This window comes from Apis mellifera, linkage group LG2 (assembly GCF_003254395.2).
Source record: "Apis mellifera strain DH4 linkage group LG2, Amel_HAv3.1, whole genome shotgun sequence".
NCBI classification, from domain to species: domain Eukaryota; kingdom Metazoa; phylum Arthropoda; class Insecta; order Hymenoptera; family Apidae; genus Apis; species Apis mellifera.
In genome coordinates, this window is record NC_037639.1 from 840,104 (window position 1) to 868,015 (window position 27,912).

Below are 27,912 nucleotides of genomic sequence, written 5' to 3' on the forward strand. Positions count from 1 at the left end.
GATATTACACGGCTATTAATATCACACTTTACAGAACTATCAAAGTAATTCTCTCTTAATAAACTCAAAGTATCATAAGACAGCAATAAACCATGTTTTTAAATTTTTCTTATCTTGTATGAGGAGAAGACGTCACGAGTTATTAATGTATTACAGGAGAAAATCATTTTCATCAATGATAGTATGTAAATAATACTATAAAAATGTTAATGTACGAGATAGCTCTAAAGATTCGATTTCAAAAAGAAAATTAAAGAAAACAAAAATATTGTTTAATAAACGATTATCCATTAAATATCAATAATTTAAATTCGTGTTAGCAAAGCGTAAACAAAACAGATTGAGATATATTGAGTTACATATAAATCTGTGTCGTTCATATTTGTGCTTAGATTTTTCTTCTCTAGAAAAGAATTCGTTATTATAAAGAAAAATTTATCTGATAAAATATCATATATTCAAAATAACATTTAAATAGAATAATTTTTTCCAACGATATATCATTTTGTACGAAACTATTTCGTTAATAATTTTGTGAATAAATTTGTTCGATTCGCTGATAGATAGATCCGAAAAGAATCTTTGAATGCAAATTAATTTTATTACCGTTTAATGTGCGTCAAATTTTTAGAAAGAAAAAACAAAAATAAGGATCAACAGCACGATGTGAAATTTCAAAGGAGAACAAGGAAACAAGAAAGAATACAAAGGAGCTGGTAATCGTAGAAAAATCAAATATTAAGAGGTTAGTCAAGGTAATGGGGGCTTGCTCGTAGGAAAGGAGCGTAGTAGATCGTTGCAGTTGGCCAGCACGACCGGTTCGAAAGATCGAGATCCTCGTTTTCTCTGAGACTGTCGATCTCTGGCCTCTCCACTAGCTACTCCGCCTTCGTACCTCTTGACGTGTTTAGATGCACGCCTAGATAGTAGACCTTTTAAAATGTAGCTGGAAACTCGTGGGCACAGTCATTGCTCGGATCTAACAGTTTCTTACTTTATTCCGTTTCAAAATACTATTGCTTAGAGGGGGGCAATGTTGAAAGTTTCCGCTGTGTTGTCGGCTCGTTGTTGCCAATTTTGTTTGTCCATTCATATATATATATATATATATATATATATATATATATATATATATATATATATTTTTATGCATGTATGTACAGTGAAGAATGGTAAATAGACTACGGATGTTCATGCATTTATGTTAAAATTTAAATATAGAAAAATGCAGAGAATGCAAAAGAGCTCAAAATATTAAAAAGAAATATTAAAAGTATTAAAGAAGTGTATACATATTATGCGTGAAGAATGAAGCAAATCTCTTTTTAAGCTCTTTTTTTTAACTATAATAATTTTATTTTATTATCTAATAAAAAGTGAATGTGATAAAAATTATTATATCCTTTATAAAAAAAAATATCTGATTAATTTTATAGAGTGAAAAACTATATTTACAGTTTTCTTTACAGAATTCTTTTTTTTTTAAACATATTTAAACACATAAACTTTTCTTCTCAAAAATTTGGAAAATCCAATTGGACACTATAAAAATTTGTTTCATGACTAAAAAAGATTCTACAAATGATAGATTTGATGATAGATTGTTTCATTTTTATAATGATTCCTCGAGACTTGCACAATTGTATTTGTATTGATTTTTTTTTTTTCGTTAAATTATTGAACTTTGAATATAACAAAAAGTTATGAAAATCTATTTTATTTGAATTTTCACTAATTGTAATATTATAAGATAATATGTAGAATAAATAATTTTTAACGATTTGTAGAAACAAAATAAGATTATTGTAGTTTTATGTAATTAAATGAAGATTTAAATTTTATTTTAAGTAAATTTATTTTTATAATATATATATAATAACTTCATTCCTTTTTTCAATTTTTAGAAAAATCAATCGATTATCCGATAACAGAAGGAATTTAATTATTGATATTATATCTTGAAGATATTTTAACATAAAGTTGTTTGTAAACAACTATATGTATCCAATGCAAAAAACAAATTTTAAGTAAATTTACTTTTATAATATATACAGTAACTTCATATTCTTTTTTCAATTTTTAGAAAAATCAATCGATTATCCGATAACAGAAGGAATTGAATTATTGATATTATATCTTGAAGATATTTTAACGGTACATAAAGTTGTTTGTAAACAACTATATGTATCCAATGCAAAAAACAAAAATTTATTAAATATTAATTGAAAAATCGTATATTTAAAAATTTATCGAAAAAAGTTCAAACTAATATTAATTAAAAATATTTATTAATCCAGAAAATTAAGAATAGAAAAAAATAAAATAATTTTTTCTTTATCAAAAATTCGTAATAAATACGACAATATCTTTTATTTTATATCTTGATTAATACTTTTCACTTTTTCACAATCTGTATCAGAAAAAAAAAATAATGAACATAAAAAATAATAAAACAATCAAAGCGTATTTCTTAAAAACCTTAATGCAAAAATCATTAAAAAAAAGTTCAAATTATTAAAAAACATTCAAATCGTCACACCGTTGATCGTCGAATATTCGTATAAATTGATATCCTCGTGCACAACATGTCATCGATCATCACAAAAAGAGTTTCTAAACTCTAAGTGAAATAAAGCCACTTTGTGAATAAAAACTTGTAATATTATAACTTAGATATAACGATGGATCGATATCACTCGGGCAATTTCTTCCTAATTCGCAATGGTGGATCTGAAGGTAACCGATTCGCGGAAGAAAGTTTGAAAATTGGCCTCTCGGGACCAAACGAGTAATATTTCGCTGCGCCGCGTGAAACTGCACCACTGTTGTGTGTTGCCGTCAGTTTTACGAGGCTATCCGTCGTAAAGTGAAAAGGCACCCAGAAAGGGAGGAAGAGAGGATGTCGAAAAGAGAAAAAAAGAAAAAGAAGAAAAAGAAGAAGAAGAAGAAGAAGATGAAGGGAATAAAAAGAAGGGGACAGACTCGTAGCAACTGCGAGAAAACTGTCCTCGTTGGCAAGATCCTTCTTCGACAAACCTGTCGGCAGCTCGCCAATCTGCGGGATCACGTATGGGAAACGTTTGTCTCTTGACCGGATAAAAAACCACATGCTTTTACGACTTTCCATATGCGGAATGCTGTTCATCTTTTTTTTTTTTTTTTTTTTTTTTTTTTTACAACCGAATAGCCTATTCTTGACGATAGGGATAGAAGTTTGTTTTTATTTCTCGAATGTTTTTTTTATTTCCAAGATTGTAAAAGTCTGTTTATATATGATGTTGAAAAAATGTTGAATTGATTTTGAATTAAATGTTCGATAGAGAAAAATTTGAAATAAATTGGAAAGTTAAAATATTTCTACAATTGAAAATATTATTTTGTGGACAAGTGTGGTTTAATATTATTATTCATTTTTTTTCTTTTTTATTTCTTGATGGAAAATAATGTTTCATCTTTATGTTATATGTTATGCACTTTCATCAGTTCAAGTTTTCGAATAAAAATTTTATTGCAAAGAAATTCAAATAAATAAAATTTCCTGATCCAACTTATTACTTTAAAAATTGTATTAATATATCTCATTTTGTAACATTTTCCAAAATACAAAATGAATTTGATCAGTTATAAATAGATTGCAGATAATATGCTTACATATATAATTATGCAAAATGCAAAATAAGTTATCAAAGTTAAAATCTGAGATATCTTAGAAATCTTTAATCGTAAATAAAAATAATTTTGTATCAAAAGTAATTATTTCTAAAAAGAATATAATTTAATATTATCAGTAATATGACTATGGCAACAATTTAATATTAATTTTAATCAATATAATGCAATGAATGAATATATTTTCTATAATGTTTTATATTAGTATTTCTGAGTAAAAGTAAAATTTTATTCATATTTCAATTTCATTTGAACATTGTAAATTTATTTTTAATAGCCAATCATTTTTCTTTAAATTAGAATTAAATTCATATATTTAAACAAATTTCAATAATCTCACATTTATTATATTATTCATTTTTTTAAAATTATTGATACATTTATTTGATAATTAATTCTTTCGTTTTGAAATTTATTTCGAATATTTTACGTATCGAATATCATTCAACGTGCAATCAATTACCATGAAACAAAAACGTGTTCTTAGATGGAAAGCATAATGATTTTCGGCAGATTTTCAATCGGAGCAGTAAAAGCTGAAGCTGAAAACAAATGGAATGTCTGGAACCCCAGGGCAGAAAGAGCCGTATGGCCGGTCAAATATAGCAAACTCGAAATTTGCCGGTAGTAGGGGCATAAAGGGGTGCCGTATATTCAAATTATGGGGTGACCCTTCTCGAAAACTTGACGAAGGGGAAAGGAGGAATTACCGTGTATAAGCCAGCAGGCTTGCTTCTCTAAAATCAATAGCGCTGTTCCAACTTCGTACACGCTGTTCAGTTAGTAAAACTCGTTCTCAAAATTTTACTCTGGCATTAATTTTTTTACCAAATGTGATGTTATACAAATATAGTGCTAAGCATGTGTTATCGTTTAAATTTGATTTTGTTTATTATCATTGTAACAAGATAAAGAAATTTATCCGTTTTATAAATTGTTGTTAATTAATAAATAACATAATTATTGAAATTATGTATTTGTGTAATGATCAAAAGTCAAAAATAAAATTGAAAATATATACATTCTAAAGGGAATACTTCTTTTGTTATGAAATATATTTTTATATTTTTAATAGCATATTACAGTGATTATAAAGTTTTTAGAATTTAAAAAATCTATAATATATGGTCATTCAGTAATAAATTTAAAAATTAAATTTATGAATTTAAATTGTAATGAATATCAATAGTATACATTTTTTTAATATTAAATATTGAATTTAAAAATTTTAAAAATTAATTTCGTAATTCTAATTAACATAACAAATACAAAATATAGTATATATTGCACTTTATATTTATGAAATAAATAATAATTCTTTTAATAAATATTGTATTTTATCAGAATTATTGTTCGTATAATTTAATTCTATTCTAGATTAAATTTCAAATAAATAATTTGATCATGAATACAATAATATAATACAATAGAAAACTTTATATAAACTTTGACAAAGCATAAATTTTTCTTAACAATTTTTAAATTATTACGTTATTAAATTTTTAATTCATCGTAATTTTATATTGTAAAAAGTTGTATGTTGGAAACTAGATCGTATTAATAAAATACCAATAAAAAATAAGCGATTCTCTAGATTTTGAATTATATATGCAATAAGAATATAAATATCTTTTAGAAAATAATATTTTAGATTAATAAAAAGATAAATTATGTGGTTTATTGCTTATGCAAACTTACAAAATTGAAAAATTAATTAAAAATTAAAATTAAGATTTATTGAATGAATAACTAATTCTGTAATCTGAAAGGCAGACTAACCCAAATCCATTTATTTCAAAATTTAATTATATACATATCATTTTAATGTCATTATTATTATTTCATGAAAATAAATAAAGATACATTCATATATACATTATAATTAATTAGTACGAATAATTTCATATCAAACATAGATTATTATATGATCAGTTTTTTTGTTCTAATTTTACTTTTCGTGACAATATTTTTTTAATTAGATATATTTTTTTTAATGCTAAATCAAAATATTAATATTATAACTTTTTTTAATTTCCTTACAATTGCAATAATAATTTCTTTTAAAATTAAATAATATTATAAAAACTTCTTTCAGTTTCTAATTAATGTTTTCTCATAATTATTTTATAATTAGTATATCGATCGATGTGCTTTGCAAATACATATTGAAAATCTCTTCGTATTTCGATTTTTTACAAATATTTAATATTGATTAAATCTTTTGACACAATTTTCCTTGGATCAGACAAAATTTATGGGATTGTTTCTTGTATGGAGACCTGTAAGTAACGTGAATTTTAAGGACAAGCCTCTATCCTATTTTTAAATCGATCCTACAGTTGTTCGTGTCTTCATGGAAGTTTGCCAAGTTAGGATTCTGTATTTTGAACTTCGATAACTGTAGGTTAAGAATGGAATGAGAAACAATTTTTGATAAACATTTCAATGATAATGATACGAATTCTCATTGACAGATTCACAAACATGAATATTTGAAAAAAATCATTAATATTTTATTTCTTACATTTAAAATGGCAAAATTACTATTAAATATCATTCTATTTTTTAATGCAATCTAAATCTATATAATAAACCTTATATTTGTATAAAATTGTATATCTAAATATATATATATATTTTTAATTAATTTAAAAAATTCCACAAGTATTTTACAATTATTTTCTGTCATATTGAAATGTTCATCAATAATGTTTTATTATATATATATTTTAAATAATTATCAAATATTCTGATTTTATATTCGGCTGTTTTTTAAATATTTTGGTACTTGATAAATAAATTAAATTTACAATACAATATTTATTAATATTATCTATAGATATGATATTTCGAAAATTTTTGTCTCATTTTTTATTTTCATGTTTAGTTATAAAAAAATTAATATTTATACATTTTGAACTACATTTACAACTGCACAAGATAAAATTGCCATGTATCATTCATGTTAATATCTATTTCGAATTAATAATCAACAATAATTAAAAAATAAAAATTGAAAAAAAAATTAAATTAAATAATAATTTTAGAATTGATGACATTTGAATATGTTGTTAGAAAAAATATGATGCAAATGCTTACAAGAAAGTATTATATACGATTGAGAATTAAAATTTAATCATTTTTAATATTATCATTATTAATTATCCATAATTAAATTATCCATTAATTATCCATTAAGCAAAATCAAAAAAAGTAAAGATTTCATTTTATTGGATTTCAAATGCTAAAATAGAATTTTTTTAATTTTTTAATTTGTTTTGCTTTTTGTTTATTTTGAAGGTTTAATAATACAAATTTATATGTACAAGCTCCACTTATGTCCCTTTATATTTATTTAATTAAAAAAGTTATAGCTAAAAAATATACAAATATTAATAATAAATAAGTTTCTGCAATCAAATAATAAATAAAGATTGCTTAAAAATATGATTTATAATTTTATTTAAAGAATTCATTAAAAAAAAAAGAGAATGATCCAAAAGATATCTATAATATATTTATAAGATAGAAATAAAACTGATAAAACATTTTTACTCTTGTATAATAATATATTAAATACATAATAACTGTAGTAAATTCATAAATTATGAAATGTTGATTATAAACTTTCTATGATCTACAAAATAGAATTATCTTACAAAATAGATTAATTAAATCATTAATATTAAAATCAATATTAGAAATGTTCATTGTAAAATCATTGCAATTATATTATGTATAATATATTATGTATAAGTTATAATAAATGACATATAACTTTTAAAATATTGATAGAAAACTAACAACTTTTGTTATAAATTATATTATCGATTATTTGAATTTAATACAAAATTTTATTATATTAAATTGAACTTGTAGATTTTATTTGTTTTATGTTCAATTTATTATTAATTCTTTAAAAAAATTTATTAGTATTATTAAACATTATTATTATTATTAAACATTACATTTAAATTTCATTATCACTATAAATTTTATAAGAATATTATCTAATCTCTATTTATAATCTAATAATATATAATCTATTATATAATTATAATATAATGATGTATAATCCATTAGATTAATGTAAAGAAATTAGAAATTTAATCGAATAAGTAAGAATATTATTCAATCTAATCTCTATTTGTGATCTAATGTATTAGATTAATGTAAAGAAATTAGAAATTTTTATTTAAAATTTATATTAAATGAAAAAGTTACGATAGAATATTAAGGAATATTTAATTTTTTTGTTTTTTATATTGTCCGTATTCGCTGTCCTCGAATCAATTTATGGATACTGAAATTATTTTTAGTCGTTTGTTGAGAAAAACGGCCTTTACAAGTTAACCTTTGAATGCGATATAGTTAACATGTATCATTGAATGACATTTTTCAATTATACAACAAATAGATATACATATATATAATGTATCAAAATTAAATAAAATTTGTATTATAAATGTATCAATTTTTTTCTATATTTAATAAGATTTTCTTTTTTTTGAAAATATATTCTGCATTATTTAAAGTTATAAATAATAGCTTTAATTATTATTATATTGTTTATGTTTTCTGAGTATGAACTTCGACATTATTAAAACATTATTATTGCACTTAATCCATTTTTTTTTTTTAATTATATCATTTATTGATTTTTTAATTATACGAATCACTGTAAATTATTATTATATTTTAATAATCAATAATTAAATAAGTATATGAACAACTTTGATGAATAATAATACAATGCGTATAATAATGCATATATAAAAATTAGAATCATCCTTTACTACAATTCATAGATTACGTTATTCCACTATTATTATTATTTGAATACTTCATTAAACTAATAATTTATATATTTTTTTTATATAATAATTTGTTTAATGAACATCGCAAAAAAAGATTAATTAAAAGAAGAATTCTAATTAGACATAATTCTTAATTCTTTGATCTTTTTTCATAGCCCAAACAATAGATGGAAAAATATGTTTCTTTGATTAATTAACATTCTTTCTCGAGCAATAAATATGATCTTTATCGAGTTATGGATGATGATGGTGTGATCGATATGCGATGTGAAATATGAATTTTTTTCGATACAGTATAATACCTTTAATTGAAGGTAGTTTATATACAATTGAATACAATACGAATCAATATATACATATATTCTATAAAGAATAAAAATGCATCTAAAATTTTTGTACTAATTAATTAACGTATAATACATGTAAAAAAATAAAAATGACTTTAACGTAACAAAGAAATGATGAATATAAGTATACGTTTGTAGTATAATTATTTTATATTTGAATTATTTCAAATATAATGTATATTAAATTTTATAAGGTATAGATAAGTACTCTTTTCATAATAATAGAGATGAAATCAATACAATGAATCTAATACATTCAATCTGTATACAATGAATTTTATTATACATATTTTATTCAGTATTGTTATAAGTTTTTTTATTAAAAAATAAAATTGTTTAAGTGTATGAATATTTTTTTTTTTTTCTATATTATTCGTCATATACTGCAGTGATTAAATTTCAACAAAATCTGTTCAGTTAAATTTTCGAGACTCATTTTCTTCTTTCATCATTCAATCTCTGATCTTATTAGATAAGAAAAGAAAATAAATGTAATTAGAGGCAACGAGATAGAAGGAGAAAGACAAATTTAATTCATTTTTTGCAATTTTAATCTTATTTTTATGAAAATAGTATCAATGAATTGTTGAAATTTTTTTGATTAAAATGAGCCCAAATACGATATATGTTAAGTTTAATTTTAATAAACAAAAGATTTGATTTATTAGTTAATTATTAGTTAATTATTAAAAGTAATTAATTACTATATTAGTTAATTATTAATAAAATTAATTCGATATGTCATATTTGGAATCATTTCATTTGGAATCAAAAAAATTTCAACAATTTATTGATGATATTTTCATTATTAAAGTGAAATCAAAATTAAAGAAAGTAAAATTGAATTAAAATTTCTTTTTTCGTAATATTCTTTTTATCTATCTTCCTTTATTTTTATTTATTTTTATCCTTTGTACTATTGTTATTACTGTATTGTTGTATTATTGTTTATAATTTTGTATTATTGTACTATATTATTGTCATTCCTTTGTACAAATCAATTCTTGAAAAAAGTTGTTAGATTCCGAATTTATGATTAATAAATTTTAACTGCGCTATTATATTCTAGTATATTATATATAATATAATGCTTTTAAATAATAACAGTAAGTTTTTTTTCACGATTTTTTTGGACTAGAATTTTTATTTTAAATTATTTGTGACAAAAAATTTTGTAAATTAAAATCTTTTCTTGTCACTTAATTTTTTGAGACGCAAATTTTTAAAGTAAAGTTTCAAATTGCAAAAATTTTATTTTCATAAGATGCATAAAAATAAGATTATTTTAATGATTAAAATAGAAATGATACAGATTAAAAAACAAATTAGATAAATATTTAATTATGAAAAATATTCCATATTAGACATATCATAATAAAAAGATAAAACCATGTCGTGAAAAAATTAATATGAATTTCCGATTTATAGGATTTATATATATTTATATAAGTATCAAATGTGATTATTCATTTAATTAATCAAGATCATTTAATTAATTCCTAAATCGTCATCGATCATTTCTTGACGTCAATGGAAAATCTAATATCGGTCATCGGTAACTCTGATGGAAATCAACCTATTTACATTTACAAACGTTTGTAAGCATTAATGCGCATGCGCGTTACATTGACTCGCCGATATTCGCGAACCTTTTGTACACACGAGCAGACAGGGGCGATTTTATAGCAGCAGTAGTAGCGGTAGTACATCCTTCTATTGTGCAACCGGTTTTGGTATTGTACGTATAATTCATGTTTTTCATATTCTTTTATGTTAACGAGAACTTAAATAATGCAAATACGATACTGTCAGTAATGGCAAAATACGTATTAACATAATGGATTGTTTATTGAAAAAAAAATTAGATTGCGAATTTTTATGTAGCTAAAATATTGAAATATTCAATTAATATATAATATAAAATCAATAGTAGAATATATATCATAATATTTGATATTATTACGCTCAAAATTATGTAGAAAATATATATATTTGAAATATATAAATGTTATGTTTATTTATAACGTATGAATAATTTATTTGTTCTTATTTCTATTCTATTTACAAATACATAATATAATGATACTTTTTTTGAAATTTTTTTTTTGATAAATTAATATTTATCTAAAATGAAGAATTTATAGACTGAAATAGAACTGAAATGAAAGATTATTTTATTATCTGAAAATAAATTGAAATTTAAATCCTTCTATAAAATATAATAAAATGCATATATATATTTGAATGTTTTTATTATTATTATGAAGAATATAACATATAACATGTTATATAATGACTTTCATGCTAATTTATTTTTCTATTATCATATTACAACAGTTTTTTATTAAAGATAGTTAAGATTATAGTAAAGATTAAAAAATATTTTTATAATATAAAAAATTATATAATAATGATTCAAAAAAATGTTAATAATTATCAAATCCTTGCTAAATCTTTTAATATATTTAAACTTTTAAAAAATATTAATAAATATTTAAATTTTTTATTAAAAATTTTTAAATTATTGTATTTATATTTTTAATTTTTTTTTTTTTGACAAGAATTTCTAAAAATATCTCTAAAACGTGTATCTGTAAAATATATTATAGTTATTTTATTGTAATTAAATTTCATAAATACGTAATAATTTAAATGTATTTAATTAAAAAATAAATAATTTAAGTAAAATTATGTAATAAAACATTTTTAAAAAGTGATCGATATTATAAAAGAGAAACATAAATTTTACTTGATTTTGTAAAATTTTTTCAATTATTTATTTTTTATTCGTTTAATTTTTATATCCCGTAATTAAGTTTTTAATTAACATGATACTTGCAGTAAGACGTACAATGTCTTTAATTACAGAGCAATAAAATTAATAAACCAATAAAATTTCTTTGATACCTTTGGACTGGTTTATATTTAGAACTTTTCATTCAATATAAATATTTATATATAATACAATTTTAAATTCTATTTCTCAGAAGCGATGAGATATGCATACATATCTTTATTATTTGTTTTTACATGAATGTATAAACCATTATATCAAGTTAATAGAATAATAAATTCACGTTTCTTTATAAAGATATTTCTTATAGGATATTAAATACTGTTACATTTATAAATTATCTAATCAATTATATATATATATTATTGTTATATCTTGAGTAAATTAAATATTTCTTCATTATATTATATAAAACTTTTTATTATTTATATTAAAAATTTTTGATATATATATCTATATTTATTTTTTCAGTTTAACGTTACTTTTTAAACGATTTTCCATTGAGAGAATTTTGTTATGTATATGTAAAACAAATAAAAATCAGGAAAACACGCTTTGGTAAATCTGGTGAGTGGAATAAAATCAATAATATTGAGAATGATATATTATGATGGTAATTATTTAAGCTTGAGATAGAGAGTTTTTAAAGATTACAATTAAATTTTTATGGAACTCTATATTTTTTTATTGCATATTCTTCTAGCTAAAATTGAGACATATTCAAAACACTATACTTGTAATGTTTTAAGCCATTGTGAAGTCATTAATTTTTAAAATTTTATTTATCCATTTACCCAATATACATTATAAAAAAATTGCTCAGTCTTATTGTCTTGTCAATCTTTTAATTCTAATGTAACGATAAAAGACGTTATTCAATGGACTTCAATGTAAAATATTATAAAATATGGATAAGATAAAATAACTTAATACTTTAAAATAACTTAATACTTATTCAACTACTTTTTTTATTACTTTTACTACTTTATTATTTTCTTCAAATTTGATTTCTTTTTTTGCTTTTACATATGAGTTATTCAGATTAATGGTATATTTCCAATCTTATCATAGTAAAATTTATCAAGATTTTATTATAATTATCAAAATTTGTATAATAATTATATTCTTCATATATAAAACTGATATTAATTAACATTATATCATTCGTATTTAATTGATTCAATATCTTATAAAAACTTGTTTTTCTCAAATAATGACATTATTTATTAGTTACATTATTATTCTGAATCATTCGGATAATCTCATTAAAATGTAATTAATCTACATTTTAAACAAAAATTTAAAACGATATAAATTATATTAGTTAGTATAAATTAAATTAGATTTTAAAAATAACTGACTATATTTCATATATATTTGATATCATCTCAAAATTTTGATCTATCAACTGCACATTAACATAAAATTTATTATTATTGAAATTATATCATTATTGAAATTATAAAATATATATATAACATTTGAATTAATCATGAAAGAATCAAAAATGAATACTTTTCTGTTTTTACGTTATTTGCTAATAGCAATGATATAATATTGTTCAGATTATTTCACATTTTTCTTTCTTTCAAATTTTCTTTTCGGAAGTTATCCAAGATATTTTCAATGTAAAATATTTATCTGTTTCATGCAACAAATGTCAATAATATTCTTTTACAGGAATTCTTGGAAAATGGTACTTTACATCACCTTCTAAAAATAAATATAATAAATACACAAGAATCATCCAAGCGGTTTTTCTTTGTTTTTATCTTTCAAAACGCAGTTGTATATGTATTTACGCAAATAGTATTTTTATATCATAAGCCACAAAATGTTCGATTTTATTTTTCTCTTACCGGTATAATTTGTTTATATTTTTTTTAATTATTAATTAATTTTTTAAATTATTGCAAATGATATGATTAAATTTTTAATGAAATTACTTTAATATTTATATTTATTAATTACAATGTAATGAAATACTTATTAATCAAAAAAAGTTTGATTTGATAAAAAATTTTTTTATTGGAAAGTTAAAATTATAAAAAATTAAAACTTTAAAAATCATTATTAATAACTTTATAATGCTTATTTTTTATATTTGCTAATTTTTTATATCAATGACAGATTATTTTCAATGCAATTTTCTTCAAAGCTCTATCAATGTAACTAGTAATTGTTAAGCTATAAGAAAAAAAGTGTAAGAATAGCATATAAATTCGATATTAAAGATATAATTTATTTCTTTATAATAAAACAATTGATAAAACACTATTCATTTTTTTAAGGTTTAAATAGATATACAAATATTATAAATTTAAATGATTTATATATTTATAATTCTAAAAATTCATTGTTATATTTCAATTTGTTAAAAGAAAAATAGATTGACTAATCAATTTTCCTTTAATTAGACAATTAATTTTTTTAAAAAAATATAAATCATCATGCATTATCGTTTTTTTCATAGTATAATTATTCATAATATAAGTATAAATATAAATTCAAAGTGATTTATATATGTTCTAAATGTTATTTGTTATGCTTCTTTGTATTATATCAGTATGGGAAACATTGCATCATAATGCATTGTTGTCTGTCAAAACATGATTTAAAGATACATTCGTGAAATCCGTCATTTGTTTGTTTCTTGTCATCGTATCAAAGAAATGATACGATATCTAACTAAACCAATTTGGATGGAAAGTATTATATCAGTAATATCTCTTGTTCGCTTAAAGTTAACGCAGAAGAAATTGATGTCTTTTTTTCGTATCATCAGAATTAAAAATGGAATATTTCGAAACTTTGAAAATCTTCAAAATTCGAAAAAAATTTCAAGTTCTCAAATCTCCAAATTTTTTTGTTATTTCAATGATTACGAAACTTAATTTTAAATAATACACAAAAATATTGACAATATGAATTTATTTTTATTTAATTATTCGATTAATTTTAATTATTTAATTATTAATTTATTATAAATAAATAGAACATGGATGCACGAAATGAAATATAGATAGAATTGAAACAATTATATAAAATATAGTGGAATTTTTATATTCATTATATTTTTTTGGCAACAAAATATTTCGATATTCGTTTAAGAATCTAATATATTTAATTGCCAAATTTCATTGCCAAAAATTTCCAAGTATGATTTTTTTCATCATTTTGATAAAAGTTAAATTTCTATTCAAAATTTTATTTATTTTTGTTTTAAAAAATTGATTCTATATTCCTTCTTCTAGAATATAGAGGTTTTACAATCAGAATTAATTAAAATCGATGTTAAAAATATATGTAATAATAATTATTTGTTACTGATAATAATATATTATATATTATATTATATTTAATTTATAATTTGCAATTTTTTTCATGAATGTATCATCAAAACTAAAATTCAAAAAAATATCATCAACATCTTTTAAATAGAAATTTAAAAACTCTCTTTATTTTTTTTTTTTTAAATATTTGTTTCTAAAAACTATTTCAATTTTTAAAAAAATAATTTATAATTATCAATAAAAATTGAAGCAACATTAATTTTGAAAAGAAATTTTTGTATAATAAAATTTTTAATATTAAAGAATCATCGATTTTTGTTTAATAATTGTTTAAATATTTTTTTGTTATATCATTCTTCAAATGTTGAAAGGAATATTTCAAGTAAATGTTAGACTTGATGACAACTATTTAAATAATAAAAAGTAATCTCAATAATAAAAATCTTGACAAATCTGTGCAGCAAACGAATATTAATTAAAAACAATGTTTGATGACGTAAAAAATATTTGTTATGAGATCTCAAGGTCTTTTTGATTATAATATTTTCATTGTGAATAAACACATTCATTATTTAATTATTATCTTCTATAGATGCAGGGAACATTTTTAAATATTTGCTTTTCCTTGATTGATATTTGATTTTTTCTTTATGTGCATATGAGTAATGTAATCATTTAATAATTTAATCAATAAATTTAATCAATTTTATCTTGTTATAATAATATAATAATTATATATTATTCTTTTCACATTACATACAATCACATTTATATTAAAAATTCACATATATTAAAAAAAAGATAGAGATAATAAAAGATAGGAAAGAATGATAATATTGTCCAATTTTATATTTTTTCTTAAAATTTATTTCGTAATTTAAATTAATTTAAATTTTTGCTCAACATGTAATTAAATTAATAAAGTTATGTATGACAAAAAAAAAATAAAAAATAGAAATAAAAAAAAATTAATTGAATTAAATTTAATATTTATTTTAATTTAATTTTTTAACATACTCAATAACATTATTTGAAAACAAAAATCAATATTCTATCTTTTCTTCACGATATTATGTGTCCATAATTCATAATATAAGACATCTTATCCATATTTTCTTATATAAATCTATTAGAAATACTTATTATTCGATATCTATTAGAAATGAATTTTGAAATTCATATTTTTCATTTATTTATGACACATGACAATTCTTATTTAATAATAATATTAACTATCCTTTTTTATATGGATTAACTCCAGATTTAACAAATATAGTCTTAGATAGAAAATTTAATATTTAATTTTCAATTTATTTTTGGATAAAATGAAAAATTTTTGTTTTGCATCTTTCAAGTTATTTATATATGTTTATTATTAAACTTTATCAAATATAAATATATTTCTCTGCTTAACACTTTAATATTTCATTTATAAATAAATTCGAATTATATGACGATCGGCTATAAACATGTAAATTACAGCGATTTAAAATTATTTTGGATTCAATAACTAATTGATTTATTTGTCTTTTATAATATTATTATAGGCTACAAAATGTATTTATAGAGTAATAATAACGAAACTTGGCAATACGATATTTTAAAACAAAAAATTCATTATTTGTAGATGTATAAATCATAATGTTGAAAAGCTGAAAACAATTAAAAATATATGAATTCTTTTTATTGTCTTTGGATATACAATCAACCATTGAAGTGGCTTCCATTATATTATGAGACATTATACAAACATTTCTTCCAATAATCACTTCTTAATAACTATAATAGGGATATCTAAATAGCTTTATCCATAGAAACAATTCAAGATGCTTTCTCATTTCGTGTGTATTAGTGTATTTTCATTGGTTTATTTAATTATTTCCTAATTGAAAGTATACAATTGGCTATAAATATTTGTTTGTATAAATACTTGATGATTAAATGATTCATAAAAGGATCCTTTATAGGATCTTTAAATTGTAATCAAATTTAAATTTTCTGGTTCATTAAATGTTTGGAGAAAAACATCTTGTCTTGCAATTGAATTGAATAGTAATAAATTTCCATATATATTCCCTTGTATTATTATTAGTATTATTTATATCAAATATCGTTTACTTCATATCTTCAATTTCTCTCTAATATTTAATATTTGTTTATATATTGATATATTGTTGATGACTCAAAAATCAAAATCATTTTTAATGAAATTTGCAATTTATGTTTTGTATCATCATCGTTTTGTTCTGTCGAAATCGTCATTGTTTGATTTAACATTTGATTTAACACTTATTCGCATTTCTTTGAAATTTTCCATATTATTAAACATTGAGATGATAAACATTGAATCAGATATAGAAGTCAATTAGTATCCAAATATAATTCAGCTGACAAATATCATTGCGCCGAAGTGCGCAGTATGTAAATATTATGCGACAATAGGAAGTCGTATGACCTGCTAGGGAGCACAATAGGAAATAAGAGTAAGTAGTCCTTTATTTATTTTCACTCAAGTTTATTATATGAGATATTATAAAATTTTTCCTATATTTTCAACACTTAAAAGAAAATACTTTAAATAATAAAATTTTGTTTGACAGAAATATAAAGATCAATATATATATATCTAATAATATATATATCTATAAGAAAATTTAAAATTAAGCTTATGGTAATTCTATTAATTCTATTACCAAAGATATGTATATACTTAAAGTTTAGACTTGACAAAAAATATTAAACTGTTTAGATTTTTATATTTTTTGATATATATCCCTTAATAATCGTATATCTGTTTCTAATTTTCAGCGTATATGTAGCATGCTGAAATGCATGTTGATGTAAATGATCTACAAAATTATGTTTTTAACTTTTGTATTCTTTAGTTTTTTTTATTATAGATTGAGATAAGAAAATTGTATAAAAGAGACTTTTACATTTTTTTTTTCACAATTTTGACCAATTGCAATTTTTTCACACATATTATTAAGTAAACTAATTCTTTTAACTTTTCGAGAAAATTCAAATTGTTTGGTTACTTTATCTTAAAGAATGATGGAATATTTTTGCTAGAGTTTTTTTTGTATAATTGAAATTTATATAAAAATTTTTTCTATATCTATAGTTTTTCATTCAAATAATAGATATTCTTATTTAGATAAATAGATTCAATTGATAATATATAGTTTTTTTAATATTAACTAAAATTTCTAATAAATAAAATTCAGATAAATTTTTGTTCGATTTTATTCAAATAAATGTTTAAAAATAAATAAATTAGTATACTAATTAATTTAAATATTGAAATTTAAATATAATTTTTATCTCCATAGAATTAAAACTAGGAAAAATATATAATAACTATAAAACAAAGATTTTATGAACTATTATATCTACTATAGAATTGAATTTACTTTCTTTACCCTATCTATAGTCAAATGTTTTATTAACGAACAATGAACAGATATCAAATGAAAAATACAAATGCACTTTCGATTATAAGTCACTAAATACTTTGTAATATTTATGAGAATATAAAGAAGTAAATTATAATATAATATAATATTATATATATATATTATAATATTGGCATTAATTAATTTTTTTTATTGTAAAGAAATATTATATTTTAATCTCAATATAAATATTTTTTAATCTGTATAAAATAATAATTGATAATCATTTATATAAAAAAAATAAAAAATATAATTTAATACTTTTCTTATATAATAAAATCTATATATTTCGATGACCTGAATATTTTTTTCTCGAATACGATTATATATATATTATATATATTAACATATATAATATATATATTATATATATTAACATATATAATAAATATTTAAATTTTTACAAAATTATATTATATAAATGGAAAAACAAAAATCATTACGAAAAAAATGTTATTAAAATATTAAAAAATAATGCTTAAGATTAATGTATGTTTGGTGACTTGTAGGTAAAATTGTTCATGCATTCATTTGCAGTTTTCTGTTGCAGGTGATATCAAGGAACGTGCGTCACTTCCGTCAAGTCGTGGTTACCGGAACAAAGGGGAATTTATAAAAACCGGTAAGTGCATCGGTTAAGTTCATAAAGAATGCAAAACACTACACGAATTCTCAGTATGTGTGTATTCGAACTTTGCTGGAAGTCTGTGCATATACGCAGGGAACGAAGCCAGCCAGAATAATCTGAGTTTATCGATCGACTCTTAGTTGCCAACTTGGCAACAGCAAACTCCCGGAATTACGAATGAAATGTTCTACATAGCGAAACGGTTGGCAAATCAGGTTTGCTTTTCATATCTTTACGAAGAATGGTATATACCGAATTCCATTTCCTTTCCCAGATATTTTACGCTTAAATCATTTCTCTAGCAATGATTAATTACAATTTTGATATCACGCTCTATCTCAGGTATATTTAATTAATTAATTTTTAAGCTTTTATTGCCAACTTATTCTTGGCATTAAAAAAAATTATTTATTTAGTTTTATAAGTATACTTCTTTCATCTATTTGAAACATACATATGCAATGAATATATATAAATGTTATATTTAAATATAATTTGTGTATCTTTTTTTATCTATCAGTGCCGAAAATAATCATTCCAACGAAACGATGAATGATTATATAAAAATAAATAAGCGTGTAATTATATTTCTCGCAAAATTGTCATTTCTCTTTTCCATTATATTTCTCAATTTGTTTATTTAATTTATATGTTTTTTTTCTTATTGTAAAAAATATGTTGTATGTAATTTTATCGATTATTTGTAACGAAAATAATGAGTTTATTTTTTCGTTAATATTTTCTTTATAATTTGATTTGTACATTGGAATCTTATATTTTTAGTAATTTCTTAGTAATATATTATGTCAAGCTTATATATAGAATTTGAATTGATTTTTATGTATTTATTTTTAACGTAATATATTTATTTATAACGAATATATATATATAATTCAAATACAAAAATAGAATTGCATAATAAGAATAGAAGTAGGCAAAACGTGACTACATTTCATTAATCACGTTACGCGTGAGAAATGATATTTGTATGATATTTATATGAGATATCTGCATATCAATATTATTTTTATCAATACTATTTTTTAAAGAATTACAATTTTTTTAAAAAATTTTTATAAAGATTTTATGTAATATATTTATATTTTTATTGATATATAGGAAAAAATTTAAATATAAAGAAAAGAAAAATTAATATATTCTTTGGATTCTTAAGTTATAATTTGCATTAGACAAAATAGAGATAAAATGAGATCATTCTACACTATCATTGCATTCTGTTCTCATCTGATTTTATCTTAACTTAAATTGTGTAATACAAGTCTTATTCGACATTTTCATACATCAATTTTTGTGTTTGTTTTTTGTGTCTCTAGAATCGATCTTTTAAAAGTATTCCTCCATATTGTTTACAGAGATATATACATATTCATTATTTGTATCAATATTTAATTATTCTACAAGCATAAATTTTAATCAACTACTAAATAAACTTGGCATATAATTAAACTTCGTAAATAATTTTTGGACTATAACATAATAATTTTTTGAAATATTTGTAAAGCCATAAATTATTTACAATATTGATACTTGCAACTATTTTTAAAACTCATTCGCAGATTATATTCATATAACATGATAAGATAATGACTATCATAAGTCATATATTAATAATTGATAATGAATGTAATTAATAATAGAAATGTGTATCGACTATAGTTTTTAATATAAATAAATTTATATTTGATTTGCTTTTGTTTTTTTTTTTCAATAGAAAGTTTAATGCTACAATTTCAAAAATACAATAACTAATTAAAAATTGAAATAATACTAATATATTTGTTATAATAAACATTATTTATTTTTTAAGTTAAAAAATTGTTTTTATTCATTATTATACATATTTATTATTATACAATATTGTTTAATAATCATATTCCAATTAGGAAATTGTTAAATTATAAAAAAATAAGTTAATTTAATTCGAATAATAAATAAATAAAAGATAAATGAAGTAATTCTATATAGTTCGATCACTTTGAAAAAATTGAAAAAAAAAAATAATCCAATTATTTCGAATTATTTTAATTGATAATTATTTCATTCAGAAAAACATATAAATATTTATGAATATTTCAATATTTATCATATTTAACATAGCAAATATGATAATATAAATCTGTTTAAAACATATATAAAAAGGTCAAAATAATTGAAACTTTTGAATCGTTCCAAAGTTTTCCTCGAGGAAAAATCTTGCTTCGGTTTGAATTTCGAATTGCTCAAATATTCGAATGACATTAATTCTAATGATATACATATAAGCATACAGTACTTATATATACTTTCAATATTATTAGTATAATAGAATTGATACATAAGGTGTTTATGACTATAATAAATAGCATTCAAATTTTAGGAGATATTATAATATGATATTTACAACTGAAAAGACGATGAATATGTCATATGAATATTCAGATAAGTATCATATAAAGCTTAGAAATGCTTTATTATTCATACATTCATAAATTTACATTTTCGATATTATTATTATATTACGATTATATTGATTACGATTATATGATCTTTTATATAAAAACTATGATACATAATAAAAATAAATAAATAAATAATTATATGTTCCTTAAAAATTATGTTTACAAAATTAATATTAACGTAATATTTTGGACAAAATAAAATTAAATCATAATTGTAGATATTATATCACAATATCAAAGACGATTATTTGCATAAATAGACGTTATTTCAAAATCGAAAATATATATATAGAAATATTTCTTTTCGTATTTTATAATTTTATTATAACTAGACTTTTTATTCACATTAACATTTAAAGTATATAAAATTATATTTCTACAAAACTAAAAATATATGTAAAAATATAATTTGTGTATACAAATACTAACTAATCAAGTAACAAATCTGAAAAAAATATGTTTTAAAATTAAAAAATTCAACTTTTACTTATTATTATTTTGTCACTTATTTTATCATTATTCAAAATTTTAGACTTGAAGTAATATCCAAATATTCTTTTTGATTTCTGATTTTTTGTTTTCTTACATATTTTTTTTTCTATTTTGTTACATTGTACAAATACATTCAATGAATTAATGTACAATGAGGACAAAAGTATTCATACATATTCATATTATAAATTTATCTAATTTGTATTTGCGAAAATTTGATTTTTGCAAATTTGCAAGTTTTTAGAATTTAATGGATTATACAGTGAATAATTTCTTTTGTTTTTTTTTTACATTTATACTTTAAAGAAATAAAATTAATTTTAAAAATTTTGAATTTAATTAACTTTTTAAATTTTAGCATTTTTTGCTCATTAGCATGTTCTGAATACAATTTTACCTAGGAATATTTTTTACGACATATATACTAAATATATATTCTGGTTTATGGTACACTAAATTCTGAACTTTTTATAATTTAAAGTTTTCCTTTATCTTGTACCATTATAAAGTTATATTTAAAAATATACATAGATATAGTAGATATATATAGATATATATAAGTTATCCTCTACGTATATACACAAAATTCTATTAAAAACAGATTCTTATTAACTTTAATAATGACTTGTTAGTTGAATTCGCTTAAGATGCATGCAAACTTTTATTATTGACAGTATGCGCTCGAATATATTATTTTTATTATATATATTCAGAAAAAATACAATACAATTCGAATAACCCTACAGTAATCCGCCATACCTGGTAATTCGCATGGTATAATCCCAACCATAGCCATTTGAACATTATTAAATTATAACCATCATGAATATATTTATATTGTTCTCTGTATAATCTCCTACACAGTAAAATTCCAATAGTATGATATACTTCAATATCCTTGCAATTATCAAAAATCTGATAAAATGAAAAAAAAAAATATTGGCGAATGATATTCGTAAGACTGCAAATTATTAGAAATGTTCAAATAGCATAACTGAGATAAAATGCTAAGAATTGGAATATTTTTATAAGCAAAGATTATTTGAAAATAATTTCATTTAATATTTAATTTCATAAGTTAATACTACTTACTTATAATTATTATTATTATTATAAATAAACATTCGATTACTAGATTTATTAAAATATTAGATATTAGTGTATACAAAGTGTTAATATATTATTGGGGGACAAAAAATACAAACGTTGGTATACAAAAATGATGATTATATTTATTTATTAATTTATAAATGATTGAAATTTGTTGAATGCTAATTTTTATATTAATCCACATATTTTCTTTATTTTTGTTTTTAAATTTATATCTGTTTCAATGTACTATAAACATTTAAAAATCTTGATGGCCATTTCACAAATTTTACTCATTTATTTATAAACTTGTTATGTAAAAATTATTAAAAAATTTCAGATTTATAAAAGATTAAACAAATATTGTGATAAATAATAACAAAATAATAAAATATTTATTAAATGATTGAACTATTTGTCTCATTCATGACTTTATATAACCTTGAACATTCTAATATTAGTATTGTTTTAAAACGCTCTCATATAAAAAATATACAAAAATTTATAGCATTCTATTTAAAAAAATTTAAATGCTTTGAAATTTTCAAAAAGAATGCAACGATAAAAAATTATAAAGTATAAATTAAAAATTATAAATTACAAATTATAATATATATTAATATATTAATTACTTTTTATAAAGGACAACTTTTTTCTCCATGTCATGTTTTTCTTATATTTTTCTCCACCATTAATAAAAATATTGAATAATAATAACACGAATATGCCTTTTTTATATTATTTTTATTTATCTTTATTTTTATTTTAAAAGTATGTATAATTCAATAATCCGATTCGATAATCCAATCAGAATTCCCCTAATAACAATACATATATATATTTATCATCAATAATGTCGTATGTTCAAAAATAAATGACGATCACACTAATACACGTTTAGTACACATCACATAATAATCATTATCAAATCAATTGACTGGTTTGTGCTTATAGTTCTCAACCGTTGAATCACTCTAACAAGTGTTAATTACAGTCAAGACGATACGATATAGCAGGACGGAAATGCTTCAATTTTTCTTGCAACTGCGGGACGTGAACATAGCACGCGTTGCGCGATATCAGCAGTTTGTTCGTGAACTCGTGCGCGATCTGTGCAACGGAAATTCGAATCGCTAGTTACTGTTTACGTGATGCTTGTGCAGTTCGAATGCGAATAAACAATATCTCGGGATTGTCGAGTTACAATAATGATTAAAGTGTTACAGTTCAATCACATATGCGATTTCATGTTAAATTTGAAAATTTCGATTGATACAGGTACAGTTGATCTTAAAATTATCCAATCTACTGAACAGGTGTAATTATTTTATATAAAAATGTTATCGATATTCATTTTTTTACATTAGAACGGAAATATAATATTTCTTTATGAGTAGATGGTATATTTATTTATTGATAAATATCATATTCTATTTAAAACAATTATTAAAATAATGTATATTAGATTTTTAATCTGTGAATTAGGATGAGAATAATTTTTTTTTTAAACATTGAAATTATTATTCTATAAGATAAAAATATGATTTCGTTCTTTAATTTTAAATTATTTTATCTATCATCAAATATGATTACTAAAAAATTTTATATTTATAAAAGTTTGTTTATGTATATAAAGATTTTATTAATGAATTTTAATTTCAATTTCAATTTTTTTTTATATAAATATAAAGTTCCCAATTGTTTTTAACGTGTATATTAAATGCATTCTGGAACATTTTATTTCCAACTGTGTAACATTTTTCTTATATATTTTATATTTTACGATTTATCTTGAATATATTAGAAAAAATTCGCGATGACGAATAATTGTAGCAATCGATGTTGCAACAAATATGCAAGAAATAGAATGGAAAATTTAAGAAATAATTTTAGAGACTAAAACAAACAAAAGTTGATATGCAAAAATATAATAATCCATTGAAATTTATTTTTTCGAGTTATAAGCAATTTCATTTTATAACAGATAAAATAAGATGGCGTATTGTAATAGTGGTAATAAAGTATAATTTCATTTCCGACTATCCAAATATTATAACTTGTAAAATAAATGTTTCAATGTCTCGAATCGTTTCTTAAATTTTCTAATAATTTTATGTATATGAACAAAAAAATTATATAATAATTTAATAAATTTTATTAATAAGAAAATTACGAATGATTATTATATTTTTTTTTGTGAAAAATATTCTTGTTTATTTTGTACAACATTGTGATGAATCGCAGAAATTTCACATTGTTGAGAAGAAAAAAATTTTTAGAATTATTTAGCATTTGGAAATTGTTCAAAGTGCATTTATGATGACAAGCAATGAAATTGTAATATCAGTTCAGAAGAAAATTTTGAAACTAATGAAAGTTTAATTCAAATTTTTTAATTTCAGTTTTCTTTTTTTATCATATTTTGTATTATATATCATATTTAATATATGATTTTTCATCGTGTATTTTATTTTCTTTTTAAATAAATTAAATTATCGTTATAGAATATATACATACATATGATAAAAATATATATATGTGTGTGTATGTATAAGAAATTATATTAAACTATTAAACTAATAGCTAATATTAAATTAATCTCTAGTTTATGAAAACTATATTTATTTTATTATATTAAATATATAGTTTTTAAGATTAATATAATTAATTTGAATTTCTCATATAAATAAAGAAACAACATCTATGTATTCATGTGATCGTGTATATATCACTATTTCTTAGATTTTATCAAAACTTTTTTAATTTACATTTATAATCATTCTAGTCGAAAGTAAGTAAGGAATAACGTGTGTAGAGTGAAAGAACGATTGCGTTCAAAACTGCACCATTTGCCTCTAGTTTCCTGGACAAGCACCAGGTCAGTGATTCTCAATTAGTTGTTTGAGAAATATACATCATATCGATACAAATACATTTTATAATTTTATCATTTTGTTTTCTTTATTTATATATTCCATTATCTTTCGAAAAGGAATTAAATCACTGTTTTATCTGCTATTCACAATTTTAAAAGTTTTATCATTTATTGATAGAAAACGGTTGAAAAAATTTTGAGAGTCACTAACACGCATCGTTAGATATATAGATATATAGATTCACTATTGATAGGATTGTAGAAAGTGAGGAAACCTAAAAGGAATTAAAAAGGTGTTACACACCAGAAAAGTTTTTCTTAATAAAAGGGTCTCATTGGCCATAATTGCTATTATTGTAAGAAAACAGGTTGGATTATTATGTTTTACCAAGTTGGTAATCATTTCTAGGCCGAAAGCATTAGTTTTATATTCGTTCAATTTCCTTGGCTTAGGTAGTTAAATAACTGTAGGGAGTCGAATGCTCGTAATGCTCATTGAGAATCACCCTTTGCTATCAGGTATGTACATTTTCTGCATATCCTTTTATCAAAGCTGGCCAGAGTGGGGTATAATCCAGCGTCGGTAGAATGAAATAAACGGGGGAAATTGAGAAAATCGATACGTGAAACTGCGTTTTCCGATTCAATGAAATACCGGACAAATGAACTATGCGAGTTTTATGCTGAAAAAGAAATCTAATTTGAAAGATTGTCTAAATTGCCTTCATAAATTTTTTAAATTTATTATCAATTTCATGCCCGATTATTATTTAATATTGAATTTGAAGAAAAGCTCGAACATTATTTTTTGCAATAAATTTGAAAAAAAAATATCGATTTAAATAAAATATAAAATAAAAGTATAAATGTATAAGAAAAATATGAATTCAATTATATGAATATACAATTTAATATTATATATATATAATATTATATTTTAAAGAAAAAGAAACTTTATATTTCTTTTTTTTCTACATAATTTTCAATTCTTTCCCTTTAATTTCATAATGTAAAATAATATATAAAAAATATTATAATTTTTATTGTTTATTTTTTGTCAATCAAATAAAAAAAGAGAAAAATAAAGGAAGCAATTGTTAAAAATGAATAAAATTTCATGTTTTTTTCTTTTAATTAATATTAGTTTTACATTAATATAAATATGTTAACGGGGATGAATAGAGAATAATAAAATGCATTGCAAATATTTTGAAAAATCAGTTAATGAATATATGAAGAATATAAAAGAATATTTTCCAATATATTCTTTTGAACATTTTACCAAATTATCATAAAATGATAAATTATATGAAATATATTTTAAAATTTAAATATTCTATTGTATAATATTTTATTATTGACAATCTTGTATATAATATGTTTTTAATTATAAATTTTATATTTTATAAAAAACGACAAATTCTTATTTTTTGAAAAAATTAAAGTTATTAGCGGATAAACAATATTTATTAATAGTATTTTTGATGTTATATTTCTATAGATTTTTAATAAATGAAATCTATTTATAAATATAGCGTATATATATAATATTTAAAAGCAATAAAATTCGTTTTATCAATCGTGTATGACATTAGAGTATTCATAAAATTAATATTTTGTTCTGAAATTCTCAATTATTCACAGAAATTCATTAAAATATTACTATTCTCTATATTTTATATATGATTAAAGCAGTATAGAAATTATATATACAAATATAAAGAAATGTAGTATCGTTTTATAAAATCCTTTACAATTTTAATTTAATTTCAAAATTAGAATTTAATTAATAAAATTCCCAATTTTATATTTTATATTTTTATCGTATGTTCCGTGAAATATTTTCCATTAAAAAATTAAATTTTGAATGTAAATAATATCTTCAAAAATTTTATTTCTAATAAGATTTTATTTCTAATTTCTCTTTTATTTTTTTATTTCTTATCTCTTTATTTTAATTTTATTTCTAAGAATTTAATATTTGTTCGATGAAA

At 20.7% G+C, this 27,912-nt stretch overlaps 1 protein-coding gene across 4 annotated transcripts in view; it reads left to right on the plus strand.

The window, feature by feature from the left end:
• LOC100576733 (inositol-pentakisphosphate 2-kinase) overlaps positions 1–27,912 on the plus strand; it is a 271,738-nt gene that overhangs the window by 105,871 nt on the left and 137,955 nt on the right. For 2 of the 4 annotated variants that reach the window (XM_026439230.1, XM_026439231.1), the window contains exon 2: positions 18,926–18,997. The gene's annotated coding sequence lies outside the window, so the exon portion shown is untranslated. Of the gene's footprint in view, positions 1–10,503; positions 10,572–18,912; positions 18,998–27,912 lie in introns of those variants that run through there. The other 2 variants (XM_026439233.1, XM_026439232.1) reach the window with 2 other exon arrangements.